The sequence below is a fragment of the Nomascus leucogenys genome, chromosome 9 (genome assembly GCF_006542625.1).
Source record: "Nomascus leucogenys isolate Asia chromosome 9, Asia_NLE_v1, whole genome shotgun sequence".
In the NCBI taxonomy this organism is placed as follows: Eukaryota; Metazoa; Chordata; class Mammalia; order Primates; family Hylobatidae; genus Nomascus; species Nomascus leucogenys.
Genome location: NC_044389.1, coordinates 67,049,741 through 67,063,570, shown reverse-complemented (window position 1 = coordinate 67,063,570; position 13,830 = coordinate 67,049,741). Strand labels below are relative to the sequence as shown.

The 13,830-nt window shown below is 40.5% G+C and overlaps 1 non-coding gene across 1 annotated transcript; it reads right to left on the bottom strand.

Moving 5' to 3' along the window:
- Positions 1-8,747: 8,747 nt before the first annotated feature.
- On the bottom strand, positions 8,748-8,854 carry LOC115836868. The gene has a single exon (XR_004031860.1). It is a non-coding gene; the product is annotated as a U6 spliceosomal RNA (small nuclear RNA).
- Positions 8,855-13,830: the final 4,976 nt, after the last annotated feature.

Sequence of the window (13,830 nt, the reverse complement as noted above, 5' to 3'; positions counted from 1 at the left end):
AAATGTCATACAGACTTCTCTAATGCTTGATTTTTAGAAACTTGACTCATGCTATCACACAGTCTGTACAAGTCTGGCCCCTTCCTCATGATTAGTGCAAATCCGGTGGTATAGCTCCTCCTGGTGCCTCTCATTCTGGGCTGCTTCCATGTGTGTCATCTTGGTTGAGCTCTACCCTTGCAACTATAGACTTCATCCCCTTCTAACTTGTCAATTTTCAAACCCACTCATGAATTGTTTGAGGTTAATAACTTTACTGAAGATCCCTGGAATGAAGAGAGGCACCATATTACTACATGGCAGTAATCTCCCACTTGTTAATTGCCCCACATTCATCTTCTGTTGTGTTTTCTAAAATTCAAGCTCCGAATCTGTGCTGTCCTTGTTCATTCAGCTCTCTAGAAATTGCAGTAGAATCTGCCATTCTCCATGGGATTGTTGCCATCAGCAAAAAATTTTCTATTTACTACCAACAAGTCTCTAGGGGGGAATATATTGTGTTAAGATGGTTGTTTAAGATGTTATTTTCCCAGGATTTAGGGTCCTGAGTCTACATGATAGAATAACTACCAAACCATATCAAGATCCTAAGGATGGTATGGGGAGATCATGCCCTCTTCAAACTCCTGCAGTTCGACTCAAACTTTCTCTCTTTTACTTCAACCTAAGAAGAGTCTCCTAATGATCCAGATCATAACACATGGAATCCATAACTCTTTTAGCTTGCAATAGGCAGCCCAGAAGCCAGCATCAAGATTGCAGAGTAGCCTTCCTGATTTGCTTTCCCTTATCCCCATACTCAAATCTTAATCCTCTGTGTTTTTAACATTCAGATTATAGGATTACACTAAGAAAAGAAGACAGTGTTTTCCCCAACAGTGATTTATTTAAATTATTTTGATGATACTAAGTATCCCAATTAATATCCTTGGACTTGACCCACTCGTATCATCACTTGATCTCCTGAGGCAAGGGGATTGGCTGGTGGAAGGAAGGTAGACTGGAAAGGAGTCCCTCTAGAGCTGTTAATCTGTCCCATCAAATCACCATAAATCAGTTCCTAATTTTCAATAGAAACAGAAACAGCATTATTCTAACTGGAACCTGACTTTCATATTTCCCTGTAAACCACCATCTTGAGCACTGTGGAGAATTTGTGGAGAATAAGAATTTATAATTGAGGGCTGGGCACAGCTGCTCACACCTGTAATCCCAGCACTTTGGGAGGCCAAGGTGGCAGGAATAGTTGAGTCCAGGAGTTCAAGAACAGCCTGGGCAACATGGCAAAACCCTGTTTCTACAAAAAATACAAAAATTAGCCGGGTGTGGTGGTATATGCCTGTGGTCCCAGCTACTTGGGAGACTGAGATGGGAAGATCATCTGAGCCCAGGAGGTTGGGGCTGCAGTGAGCTGTGAGCATACCACTGTACTCCAGTTTTGGCAACAGAGTGAGACCCAGTCTCTAAAAAAAAAAAGAATTTATAATTGAGATTTGAATTTTATTTTTATTTAGTTGGGCTAGTGCCAACGTTGGTCACTTTAAGTCATTCAGTCAATACATTTTACTAAGCAACTACTGTGCTTAGTAAAATACTAATTTTATTGAATAACTACTATGTACTCACTGAGCTAAGCACTGGATATGTAATGGTGAACAAGACAGAGATAGTATAATACCTGCCAGTCTGGTATGAAGGTCTCTAAGTAAACAAATAAACAAATACTTAGAAATTGTGAGTAAGCATGAAGAAGAAAACAACAAAAAGGAGGTGAGATAGAGAATAAAATGAAATATATACTTTATAGATAGGGTCATGGGGCCTTTCTAAGAAGGTAACATTGAAGCTGAGACCTGAAGGATGGGAAGGAACTTGCCATGTGATGAGATGTGAAGTGGCTAAGGTGGTTTCCTAGGCAAAGGCCTTGAGGCCAAGGAGCCTGAGGCAAAAGGAACTGGCTGAAGCTGAATGGGAGGGAGTGGCAAGAGCGCTGGAGGTGAAGGTTGCAGTGAGCCAAGATCATGCCACTAAACTCCAGCCTGGTTGACAGAGCAGGACTCTGTCTCAAAAAAAAAAAAAAAAAAAAAAAAGAGGCAGAGAGAGATAAGAGTAGCTGTATCATCAGAGTTCCAACACACAGGACCTTGCAAGGCCATGGGGAGGAGTTCTGAGCCATGGAGAGGAGTTCTGAGCCATGGAGAGGGTGGGCGGGAAAGGCATAGGACTGGAAGTAGGAAGGTAGGTGAGAAGCTTACTAACTGCCCTGCACAATCTGTCCTGTACAAACTTTTAATGCTGATTTTTCCACTATTGATGGCAGTTTATTCTTTCTAGATGTCTCTCTTACTTGATTACACAGTTTTAGGTCAAGAACATTGTTTCAGAATGTATTCAACACCTAGTAGTAGGTGTTAAATAAGTACTTGTTGACTATATGGAGGTCCTATGTGCTCAGTTAGCTTGAGATACAATTGCTGTATCTCCCTAGTACCCAGCACAGTGCTATGCACAGGGTACATATGGAGGATTAATTTAGAGGGCTTTGCAGGATCACATAGAAAAGAGTTTTTTTAATCTGGCATTTTCTCTTACTTTACCAAATAATCTTACCTGAATAGACTTAGGAGAGTTTTTCTATGAATTATTCATTTCAGCACATACCCTGTAAAACATCTAATGTCTCTAACCTTTTGAAACCACGAGGCTTCCCCAACCAGCATTTAGAGTGAAATCTCTGTGGTAGCACTTTACCAATTTGACCCTCAGCTCTTTTTCAGTTCTTGGCTCATGTGAATAAGCAGGCCAAAATGCTCTTCTGGGAATGCACAGCATGGATATATATTTTTTACTATCACAGCAGAATTGTTTTGAATATACTTCGGCCATGAGGTTAAAGCTCTCCACAAGGAATACTTCAGCAATAATTCTGCTGCCCTCTAGCTGAGCGCTGAAATCCCTCTGGAACGCCAGCATTACCCTTCAAGAATGGTTCTGAAATGACTTTACTCACTTCCCTGTCCTTTCTATTCCTATTGAAATTCTTCTAGAATGTTCACAGTAACTTTCAGCCAGATGCCAGAATAATTTTTAAGTTCTAGAAAGGTTTCTGTAACAATTTATTACACAACGCAACACAAGCTCACTTTTTAAAGAAGAGGTCTGATAGGCACAGCTGGTCAAAATTGTATTCCAGATATCCTGTGGTTAGGTTATTTCAGCTTTATTGATGACTCAGAAATTATATAAAAGGATTGTGAAAGGATCAGCACACATGTGCAGATGAAAGGGTTGGATTTTCTTTTTAGATTCTGCTGCCACTACTGCTACTGCTACTATTACTTTCTTTTCCAATTGTTAATTTCAGAGACACTAGGCATCAAGACTTGGATCTGACACTTGTTAAATAAAAGCCAGTGAACTTGGTCAGAAACAAAATGTATTCTCATAAGCTGACCCCAAACTTGAGCAACACACAGAAATCAAATTATGTTCAAAATTCAAAAGCATGGAAAGATATATTTTTCATTCACTTATTCAGTAAATGTTTATCAAACGCCTACTGTGTGCCAATGCTGCGCTAGGCACTAGAAATACATGGGTAGAGAAGATGGACATGGAATTTCCAATGTGGCAGGAACTCCATTGTTATGTGGGATTCCATTTGGAGACAGAATCAGGATCAATGATTTTTATATGACCAAATATATAAAATCTATGCTTTGAGGCTGTATTAGCTTCTTAGGTCTGCATTAACAAATTACTGCAAACTTCTTGTCTTAAGACAATGGAAATTTATTCTCTCACAATTGTAGAGGTTAGGAGTCTGAAATAAACGTGTTGATTTCCTCTGAAGGCTCTAGGGGAGTGTATTAGTCCGTTCTCATGCTGCTAATAAAGGCATACTCGAGACTGGGTAATTTATAAAGGAAAGAGGTTTAATTGACTCTCAGTTCTTCATAGCTGGGGAGGCCTCAGGAAACTTACAATAATGGTGGAAGGGGAAGCAAACATGTGCTTCTTCACATGGCAGCAGCAAGGAGAAGTGCCAAGCAAAAGGGGAAAAGCCTCTTATAAAAACATCAGATCTCATGAGAACTGACTATCGCGAGAACAGCATGAGGGTAACTGCCGCCATGATTCAATTACCTCCCACTGGGTCCTTCCCACAACACATGGTGATTATGGGAACTACAGTTCAAGATGAGATTTGGGTGAGAACACAGCCAAACTATATCAGGGAGAATCTTTCCTTGCCTCTTCCAGCTTCAGGTGGCTCCTCGTGTTTCCTGGCTTGTGGCAGCATCCCTGCAATCTCTGCCTCTGTCTTCACGTGGCCTTGTTAGGAAGACAGCAGTCATTGCACTTAGGGCACACCCTAAACCAGTATGACCTCATCTTAACTAATTGTATCTGCAAAGCCTGTTTCCAAATAAGGTCACATTCTGAGGTTCTGGGTGAACATGAATTTTTGAGGGACTGTATTTTACCCAGTCTAACAGTGAGCTCATTGCATTAAAACAATTAAAACTACTTTACAATTACTTTTTCTCATGTGATCACCTCAAGTTGAGATAGCAAATGAGTTTTCTATTGTTTTTGGATTTATTTTGATTCAGTCATTCCAATTTCAATTAATCAGCAGGTTGTATAATTCACAATGAGTCATTATCCAAAGGATAGCCAATTCTCTGGTTTGAGATTCTCTGTACATGGAGTCAAATAAAATCGGCACAGAATATTGTAGAAGAGTTTAGTTTTATATTTTGAAATACAAGGTATATTCATAATACTTTGCTGAAAGCTTTACAAAAGTGCTATTTCCTTGAAGAATCCATTGTCAAGTCTATCAAAGTACAATAACCTGAAAGGGATTGTTAGTGTGTCAATTAAAAGAATCCTGATTACATTCTATGGGCAGTGACTAAGAATTCCTAAAAGCATGATTTTATTATTATTATTTTTTAATCAGTGACAGGAGGCAACACTGTTCCATACATGGGGACAATGGAACATATATATGGAAGGTTTTAATCAACATGTAGACCTCTTTCCCCTTTACAATGTAATTTTTTCCCTAATGGTAAAAGACAATATGCTTGAAAAATATTATATCACTTATCTTCCCTTTATATTAAAAAAGTCACAGATGGTGCTTGAATTAAGAAAGTGACATGTCATATATTTATAGCAACTAATATGTGTTGGACAATCCTAAATTCAAATGCTTTCACTGGTTGTTAAGCCATGTATTAAGACAGTTTACGGTTTTGGAAATATGGTTGCTGGGGCAATAATAGAGAAATCACTGGGTCTTGATGCATTGGTTCAAGTGTAGCTTCCACGACTGGTTGCTGAGTGTTTGGGGATGGCTATGTGGTTTAATAGAGAAGTATGTGTTTTGTATTTATACAAAATGCACTGGTTTCAAAATTCAGTTTTCTACCTGCTTGTCTTTAGAAAAGTACATTTTAAAAGCTTCCTCAACAATTATTTTATTGTCTGTAAATTCTAGAAAATTACTCTTACCTCATGAGATTTAAGGATACAATGAAATAATAAACACAAACCCTCTGGCTCAATGGCTGGCAAACAGTAAATATTTCATGCTTCAATATTCTGTGCTTCAATTCTTCTTTTCCAAAATGGAGACATAATACCTACTGTGCAGCACTATAGCCTAATGCTTAAGAACATGAAATTTGAGTTGAGAAAATCTGGGTTTAAACTCCAGCTATGCCACTACAAAGCTATGTAGCTTTGAGCTAGTTACTGAGTGACTTGATGTTTCAGCTTTTGCCTAAGAATTCATCTCTAATCTACTGTGTGGTTTCAACTTCAGCCTTAGACTGTGAATAGCCAATTAGCTAATTGCCAATTTCAATGTCACTTCTGCTATTCTTGAATTTGTACATGATCAAGTAAGTTGCCATTATATCTAGTCAGCATAACAATATGATGTAAATAAGTGAGGTATGCTTTTAGATGCATTGCTAGTTTATATGACAGTTTGAATTATTATTTAGGAAATACTCACTTCTTTCCTCTCCCATGTGTATAAAATATATTTCTCCTTCCTATCAGTGTTGGGCTTGGCCCTGTGATATACTTTGCACAATAGGATGTAGCTGTTTGTGATATAAGCAAAGGCTTGGAATGTGCTTGTGCAATAGACTTGCCATCTTCCCCCTCTACTATTGCCATGAGAAGAGCTTCCTGTAAGCAGCTGCTTCTCCATCAGCCTTGGGCCCAGAATGCCCACCTGCAGAGCAGACTTGAGCCCAGCCTGCAGTGAGGAGCTGCGTTCAGTTAATCCTACAGCTTGAATCAGTCACCAGCCTAGACCAGCTGACCTTCAGCAGACCTATAGATATATAAGCAAGAATAAGTAGTTGTAGTTTTTAAGCTACTAAATTTTGAAGTGCTTAGTTATGTAGCATAGCTGTCTAATACAGCTTACAGATACGCACTTTTAAATATAAGTAAGCATTTTAGACTTAACTTGAAGTAAGTAAAATTTTTCTTTTTTTTTTTTTTTTTGAGACAGAGTTTCGCTCTTGTTGCCCAGGCTGGAGTGCAATGACGAGATTTTGGCTCACCGCAACCTCCGCCTCCCGGGTTCAAGGGATTCTCCTGCCTCAGCCTCCTGAGTAGCTGGGATCACAGGCATGTGCCACCACGCCCAGTTAACTTTTGTATTTTTAGTAGAGACAGGGTTTCTCCACGTTGGTAAGGCTGGTCTTGAACTCCTAACCTCAGGTGATTCACCCTTCTCGGCCTCCCAAAGTGCTGGGATTACAGGCATGAGTCAGCGCACCTGACAGTAAAATTTTTCTTAGGACTTTTATATCATAAAACTCTATTATCTAGTTGATGTATAAATGTGCTACAATAATTAACAATGATTATGAAAGCTGTTGATTTTACAGACATAAATAATTTTTTAGAATGTTCAAATATTTCTTTCTTTTTCTTTTATTTCTTTTTTTTTTTTGACAAAGTCTTGCTCTGTCATCCAGGCTGGAGTGCAGTGGTGTAACACTGGCTTGCCGCAACCTCCACCTCCTGGATTCAAGCAATTCTCTTGCCTCAGCCTCCTGCGTAGCTGGGATTGCAAACATGCACCACCTCGCCTGGCTAATTTTTGTATTTTTATTAGAGACAGGGTTTCACCATGTTGGCCAGGCTGGTCTCAAACTCCCAACCTCAGGTGATCCACCCAGCTTGACCTCCCAAAATACTGGGATTACAGGCGTGAGCCACGGCACCCAGCTAGAACGTTCAAATATTTCAATAGGGAAACATTTGGATGATTTTAGAAAAATTATATATTCCTCAATACAGCAAATGCTTAAGAAAGTTAAAACAACAATAGAAATTCAAAGAATAGAGATTAGATTATATCACAATTCTGGTCTTTGTAGAATTGTTTGGTGCATTTCATATGTTAAACAAGTAACAGAGAACTGTTTAAGTTCAAATTACTTAATTCCAGAGAAGTTATCTGGATAAGTGAACACAGTAATCTTACAATGACTTGAACTTTGATAAAGATTTCTGGCTGGGCGCGGTGGCGCCTGCCTGTAATCTCCGCACTTTGGGAGGCTGAGGCGGGAGGATCGCTTGAGCCCAGAAGCTCTAGGCCAGCCTGGAAAATATAGCGAGACCTTGTCTCCACAAAAAATTTAAAACTTTGCCATGGATGGTGATGCATGTTTGTAGTCCCAGATGCTTGGGAGGCTGAGGTGGAAGGACTGCTTGAGCTGGGAAGGCAGAGGTTGCAGTGAGCTGTGATCATGCCACTGCACTCCAGCTTGGGCAACAGAGTGAGACCCTGTCTCAAAAAAAAACAAGATTTCTATAAAATCTCATGAATTTGTTATCATCATTATTATACCTTCATAATCACTGTATCAGAATAGTTTGGTTGAAACTGTTTGAAACTAATAGGAACAGAATCTGGCTGTTGAAGCAAAATATTTATTGGAAGGATGTTGGCCAGCTTACAGGCTAATCAGGGCATTCTGGTGCAACTATGGAAGGAGCGCTGGCAGTTCAGGTGGTGGCAAAGATCTAGGGAGAGGGTTTCCCCAATAATCTTTCCAGGATGCTTGCCTTGAAATGAATGAACTCAAACCTTCTCTGTCTTATTGCTACTTTTCTCAAGACTGAAATTCCAAGAAGTAAGCATCTGAATATCCTATCCAGGAGAGGACAGAGAACCACTGGGGAACATTGGGGAACTCTCATTTCCACTAAAGATATCAGGAACTTACTGCCAGAGAAGGTGGAATGGAAACTGGTCAACCAAAGAATACCACCTCACTGTTAATTTATTATTATTGTTATGAACATTACTTGCCATCATCATTTTTATTCTCTATTGCTGGAAGGATGAAGGAGATCTATACCTGGGACATTTCTCAAAATGAGATGAGATGAGAATTTAGAGCTAGAATGGAATTTATGGCTGTGCATGAGTTAAACAGTGAGATGTCTCTGGGTAGAAGTAGAGATATTTCTGATATGAACCTATCTGGGACACCTGTTCATGTGGGATAGAACACTGAGAGGAGTGTTTTTCCTAATAGAGAATGGCTTGTCAATTTACAAACTTGGGTTTCTCCAAGAGGATTTGATAACTTCCTCTGAAGTCTTTACCAACAGATGAGAAGATTCTCCTTTTTATCTTGTTGAGTGGGGTCTGTTTCACCAAACATTTTAATTACAATAATTTTTCTTTAAAACAATTATATATGGAACACTTCATGAATTTGCGTGTCATCCTTGTGCAGGGGCCATGCTAATCTTCTCTGCATTGTTCCAATTTTAGTATATGTGCTGCTGAAGCCAGCACTCACCAAACATTTCGCATTGTTCATAGCCAAGATCTGCATATTATTATCTTAGTCTTCTCAATACTTTTAAAAAGTCACTTCCATTTTTTGATCTTTGTTATCTACTTAGGAGTTAGTCACTAGGTTCTATGTACTTTGTATATGGCTGCAAACAGGATGGAGGGGTGCTTATGCTTTTGAGCTTAATTGGAAGAGTATATAATACAAATAGTTATGCAAAGAATCATAGTTTTGATCAAAATGCCCTGAAGGAGACATGTAGGATGTAATGACAGTGTGTATACAATGAGGGACTAACTTAAACAGGGAGGGTCAGGAAGGCTTCCTTCAGGATTAGAGTTTGAGCTGAGACATAAAGGATGAATAGGAGTTAGGTTAAGAGGGGTGGGGTGGAGGGAGTAGGGGTTTGGGGCAGAAGCAGGTATTAAAGCCAGAGGTGGAAAGTAGCTCAGCCTACTGCAGAAATCTTAAGACCAGTGTTTCTGGATTGCAGTGAGGGGAAGAGATTGGTGAGAGAGAAGATTCTCCTTTCTTTTCCAATGCTAAGGCCAACAACTTTTAATATTTGAAGATGTTTCATCTTATCAAATGTGCTAATCTTGACAATCTTCTAGGAAGCAGATGGAGGAAGTAAATAGAAATATTGCAAGGAGGGGACATTGGCTATTTTTGGCCTATGCTCCGTGAAAGCATCGAAAAACCACAACCCTGCCTGTCTCATTTGACTTCTGTGCTCCACGTCTTAAGCTGCATTGACCAATCAGAGAGGCAAACAGTATCTAATGTTTGAGACATCCCCATCCTTTCAAAATCCTTCTGAAGACTGGTCATTTTTTTCTCTATTAGGTGCTTGGAAAACTTTCAGAAGAACAAATCAGGCAGAGCAGTGAATGCTGTGTGTGCACACATTCCCTCTGGCCTGGCGTTTCCAGTTCAGCGGGCCAATTCTCACTTGTCATATTGAGTCCTTTATTACAACAAAATATTATTTTAAAGCTGCACTAACAGTAATTAGAAGCAATTGAGTTTTATCAACTAACACAAACTGTGGGATTTGGAACTTGGATTTTAGCTGGTATTTTAATGAAGTGTGTGTTAACAACACCAAATCTTCTGTCAGGGCAGCAGCTGAGTTGCATATACAGACCTTTGATGGGGGACCATGTGTTAACGCTCAGAGGCGTCAGGCTCATGTGGGACTCTGCACATCCATACCTCACAGATCTGTCTCCCAGGCCGATTTTTATTTTCTCCTCCTAATGAAAATTCTGATAGTCCTCACATTTGTTCTGATAAAACTTTGGAATTAAAGATGATTATTCCCATGTGCACATATTAATAATACATATTTAGATGTGAGTAATGATGACGTAAATTTTCTCTTTGCTCAACTGTCTCATTTCAGCCTAAGATGTTAAAAGGACACATAGTACAGAGTGTTAGAACTTATTTAGTGAGAAGCAGGAGGTTAAGGAGGAAGAAAGAATAAAATAAAGAAGGAGAAGGATGCTCTCTAACTTTCAGTTAGCATTTCTAGTGGAATAAATATCTGGAGGAAGTAGGGTGTTTCTCTTTTTAAAAGACAACCTTCTAAACCTTGGTCAAAGGCCTTTTCAGTTGAACATTTTCAAAGAATAACCTACAATTTACTAAAGAAGCTTACGCAGCTAAAGCCAAGACCATCATGGCAGAATGGAGCCTTTTAAACTATGAAAGCTATGCTCCTATCAGGACAAAATCTAGACTAAACAAATATGGATCACAAGCTTTGCAGACAGATTTTGCCTAATCAGCATGCAATTCAAACTAAAATCTAGTACTTTTAACTTTTTATCTGCTCTTCCTATTTTGACCAATGCCAGAAGTAGATGCTATTTGCCTAAAGAAGATAACACAGTGAGGTGGTTTGGCTGTGTTTCCACCCAAATCTCATCTTGATTGTAGTTCCTGTAATCCTCACATGTCATGGGAGGGACCAAGTGGGAAGTGACTGGATCATGTGGGGCAGTTTCCCCCATGCTGTTCTCATGATAGTGAGTGAGGCTCATGAGATCTGATGGTTTCAAAAGCGCCTGGCATTTCCTCTGCTTGCACTCATTCTCTCTCCTCCTGCCCTGTGAAGAGGTGCCTTCTGCCATGATTGTAAGTTTCCTGAGGCCTCCCCAGGCATTCAGAACTGTGAGTTAATTAAGCCTCTTTCCTTTATAAAATACCTGGTCTTGGGCAGTTCTTTATAGCAGCACGAAAATGGACTAATACAGTATTTGGTATTGTGGTAGTGGAGCGCTGCTGTAAGAACACCCAAAAATGTGGAAGCGACTTTGAAGCTGGGTAACAGGCAGAGGTAGGAACAGTCTGAAGGGCTCAAAAGAAGACGGGAAAATGTGGGAAAGTTTGGAACTTTCTAGAGACTTGTTGAATGGCTTTGACCAAAATGCTGATAGTGACATGGACAATGAAGTCCAGGCTGAGGTAGTCTCAGATGGAGATGAGAAATTTGTTGGAACTGGAATAAAGGTGTTCTTGCTATGCTTTGGAAAAAGACTGGCAGCATTTTGCCTCTGCCCTGGAGATCTTTGGAACTTCGAAGTTGAGAGAGATGATTTAGGATATTTGGCAGAAGAACTTTCTAAGCCGCAAAGTTTCAAGAGGAAGCAGAGCATAAAAGTTTGGAAATTTGCAGCTTGAGGATGCAATAGAAGTGAAAACTTCATTTTCTGGGGAGAAATTCAAGCAGGCTGCAGAAATTTGCGTAAGTAACAAGGAGCTCAGTGTTAATCACCAAGACCATGGGGAAATGTCTTCAGGGCACGTCAGAGACCTTCATGGCAGCTCCTCCCACCACAGGCCCAGAGGTCTAGGAAGGAAAAATGGTTTTGTGGGCCAGGCCCAGGGCCCCCCTGCTCTGTGCAGCCTCAGGACATGGTGCATCCCAGCTGCATCAGCTCCAGCCTAAAAAAGGGCCAAAGGCTAAAGGGGCCAAAGTACAGTTCAGGCCATTACTTCAGAGGGTGCAAGCCCGAAGTCTTGGTGACTTACATGTAGTATTGCACCTCTGGGTGCACGAAAGTCAAGAATTGAGGTTTGGGAATCTCTGCCTAGATTTCAGAGGATGTATGGAAATGCCTGAATGTCCAGGCAAGTTTTCTGCAGGGGTGGAACCCTCATGGAGAACCTCTGCTAAGGCAGTTCAGAAGGAAAATGTGGGATTGGAGACCCCACACAGAGTCCCCACTGGGGCTGCCTAGTGGAGCTATGAGAAGAGGGCCACCATTCTCTAGACCCCAGAAGGGTAGATCCACCAACAGCTTGCATTGTGTGCCTGAAAAAACCTCAGGCACTCAATGCCAGCCTGTGAAAGCAGCTTGGAGGGGAGATGTACACTGCAAAGCTACAGGGGCAGAGCTGCCCAAGACTGTGGGAGTCCACCTCTTGCATCAGTGTGACCTGGATGTGAGCCATGGAGTTAAAGGAAATCATTTTGGAGCTTTAAGATTTAATGACTGCCTTGTTGGATTTCAGACTTGCATGGTGCCTGTAGCCCCTTTGTTTTGATCAATTTCTGCCCCTCGGAAACGGTGTATTTATCCAATGCATGTAACCCCATTGTATCTTGGAAGGAACTAACTTGTGTTTGATTTTACTGGCTCATATGCAGAAGGGACTTGCCTTGTCTCAGATGAGATTTTGGACGTGGACTTTTGAGTTAATGCTGGAATGAGTTAAGCCTTCGGGGGACTGTTTTGAAGGCATGATTGATTGTGTTTTGAAATGTGAGGACATGATATTTGGGAGGGGCCAGGGGGGAATGATATGGTTTGACTGTGTCCCCACCCAAATGTCATTTCGAATTGTAGTTCCCATAATCCTCATGTGTTGTGGGAGGGACCCACTAGGAAGTGATTGGCTCATGGGGGTGGTTTCCCTCATCCTGTTCTCATGATAGTGACTGAGGCTTATGAGATCTGATGGTTTTATAAGCATCTGGCATTTCCCTGCTTGCACTCATTCTCTTTCCTGCTGCCCTTTGAAGAGTTGCCTTCTGCCGTGATTGCAAGTTTCTTGAGGCCTCCCCAGCCATATGGAACTGTGAGAAAATTAAAACTCTTCTTTATAAATTACCCAGTCTTGGGTATTTCTTCATAGCAACACAAGAACAGGCTCATACACACAGTTATTCCATTTCTAATGGGTTTTATCCTGGCAAGAGAAATGGCCCAGGATTTCTTTGATGCCCATAGAAATCTGCTCCACACCCATGCTTATACAGTCTGGAAGTGTGAGGGTATTAATACCCAGGGGACTACCCTCAACCAACAGAGAATGGGAACTGGCGGATACATGCTTCCCTCTTTCTCCATTTGGGCTATTTCAAACACATTCTATAAGAATTGTCAGGCAGTTCCATGGAACTAAGAACCAGTAACCTGTAGTGTTGGCTAGTATAATAATGCATTATAGTGTATACGTTTCTTTCTTCCTTGTTCATTCATTCTAATACATCTGATCCCTGATATCATATTCTTTAGGCTCTGCTTTCAGAGAATGTCAGTTGAGACCAAAAGAGTTCCCAGAAAGCAGACCCTTAGGATGGGATTTCAGAGCTGGATCCTCCACTTGTTAAACTATAGCAAAAAGTCCATTGCTGATTTTAAGTGAGTGGTGATAATATAACCCCTAGCATGTTGTAGCACTACAATTACTAAGATACTCATCTATAGTGGATTGAGATAAGGTACAGGCTTGTTTTAGGCTGTGGCATTTGAGTGGTATAGAGGCTATGGGACTATGGTAACTGTAAGAGTTATCTAGGTGGTTGGCATCTATTAACTCCTTTAAAAACCTTGAAAAGAGGAAATACTGGGTATGATATGAAAATCAAAAGCTTCTATGGCAATAATTAAAGAGACCCTTATCTCCTTCTGCCATGGAAAATCACATCCAGTATCTCATTGTAAGGGTAGCTGAACTGCAA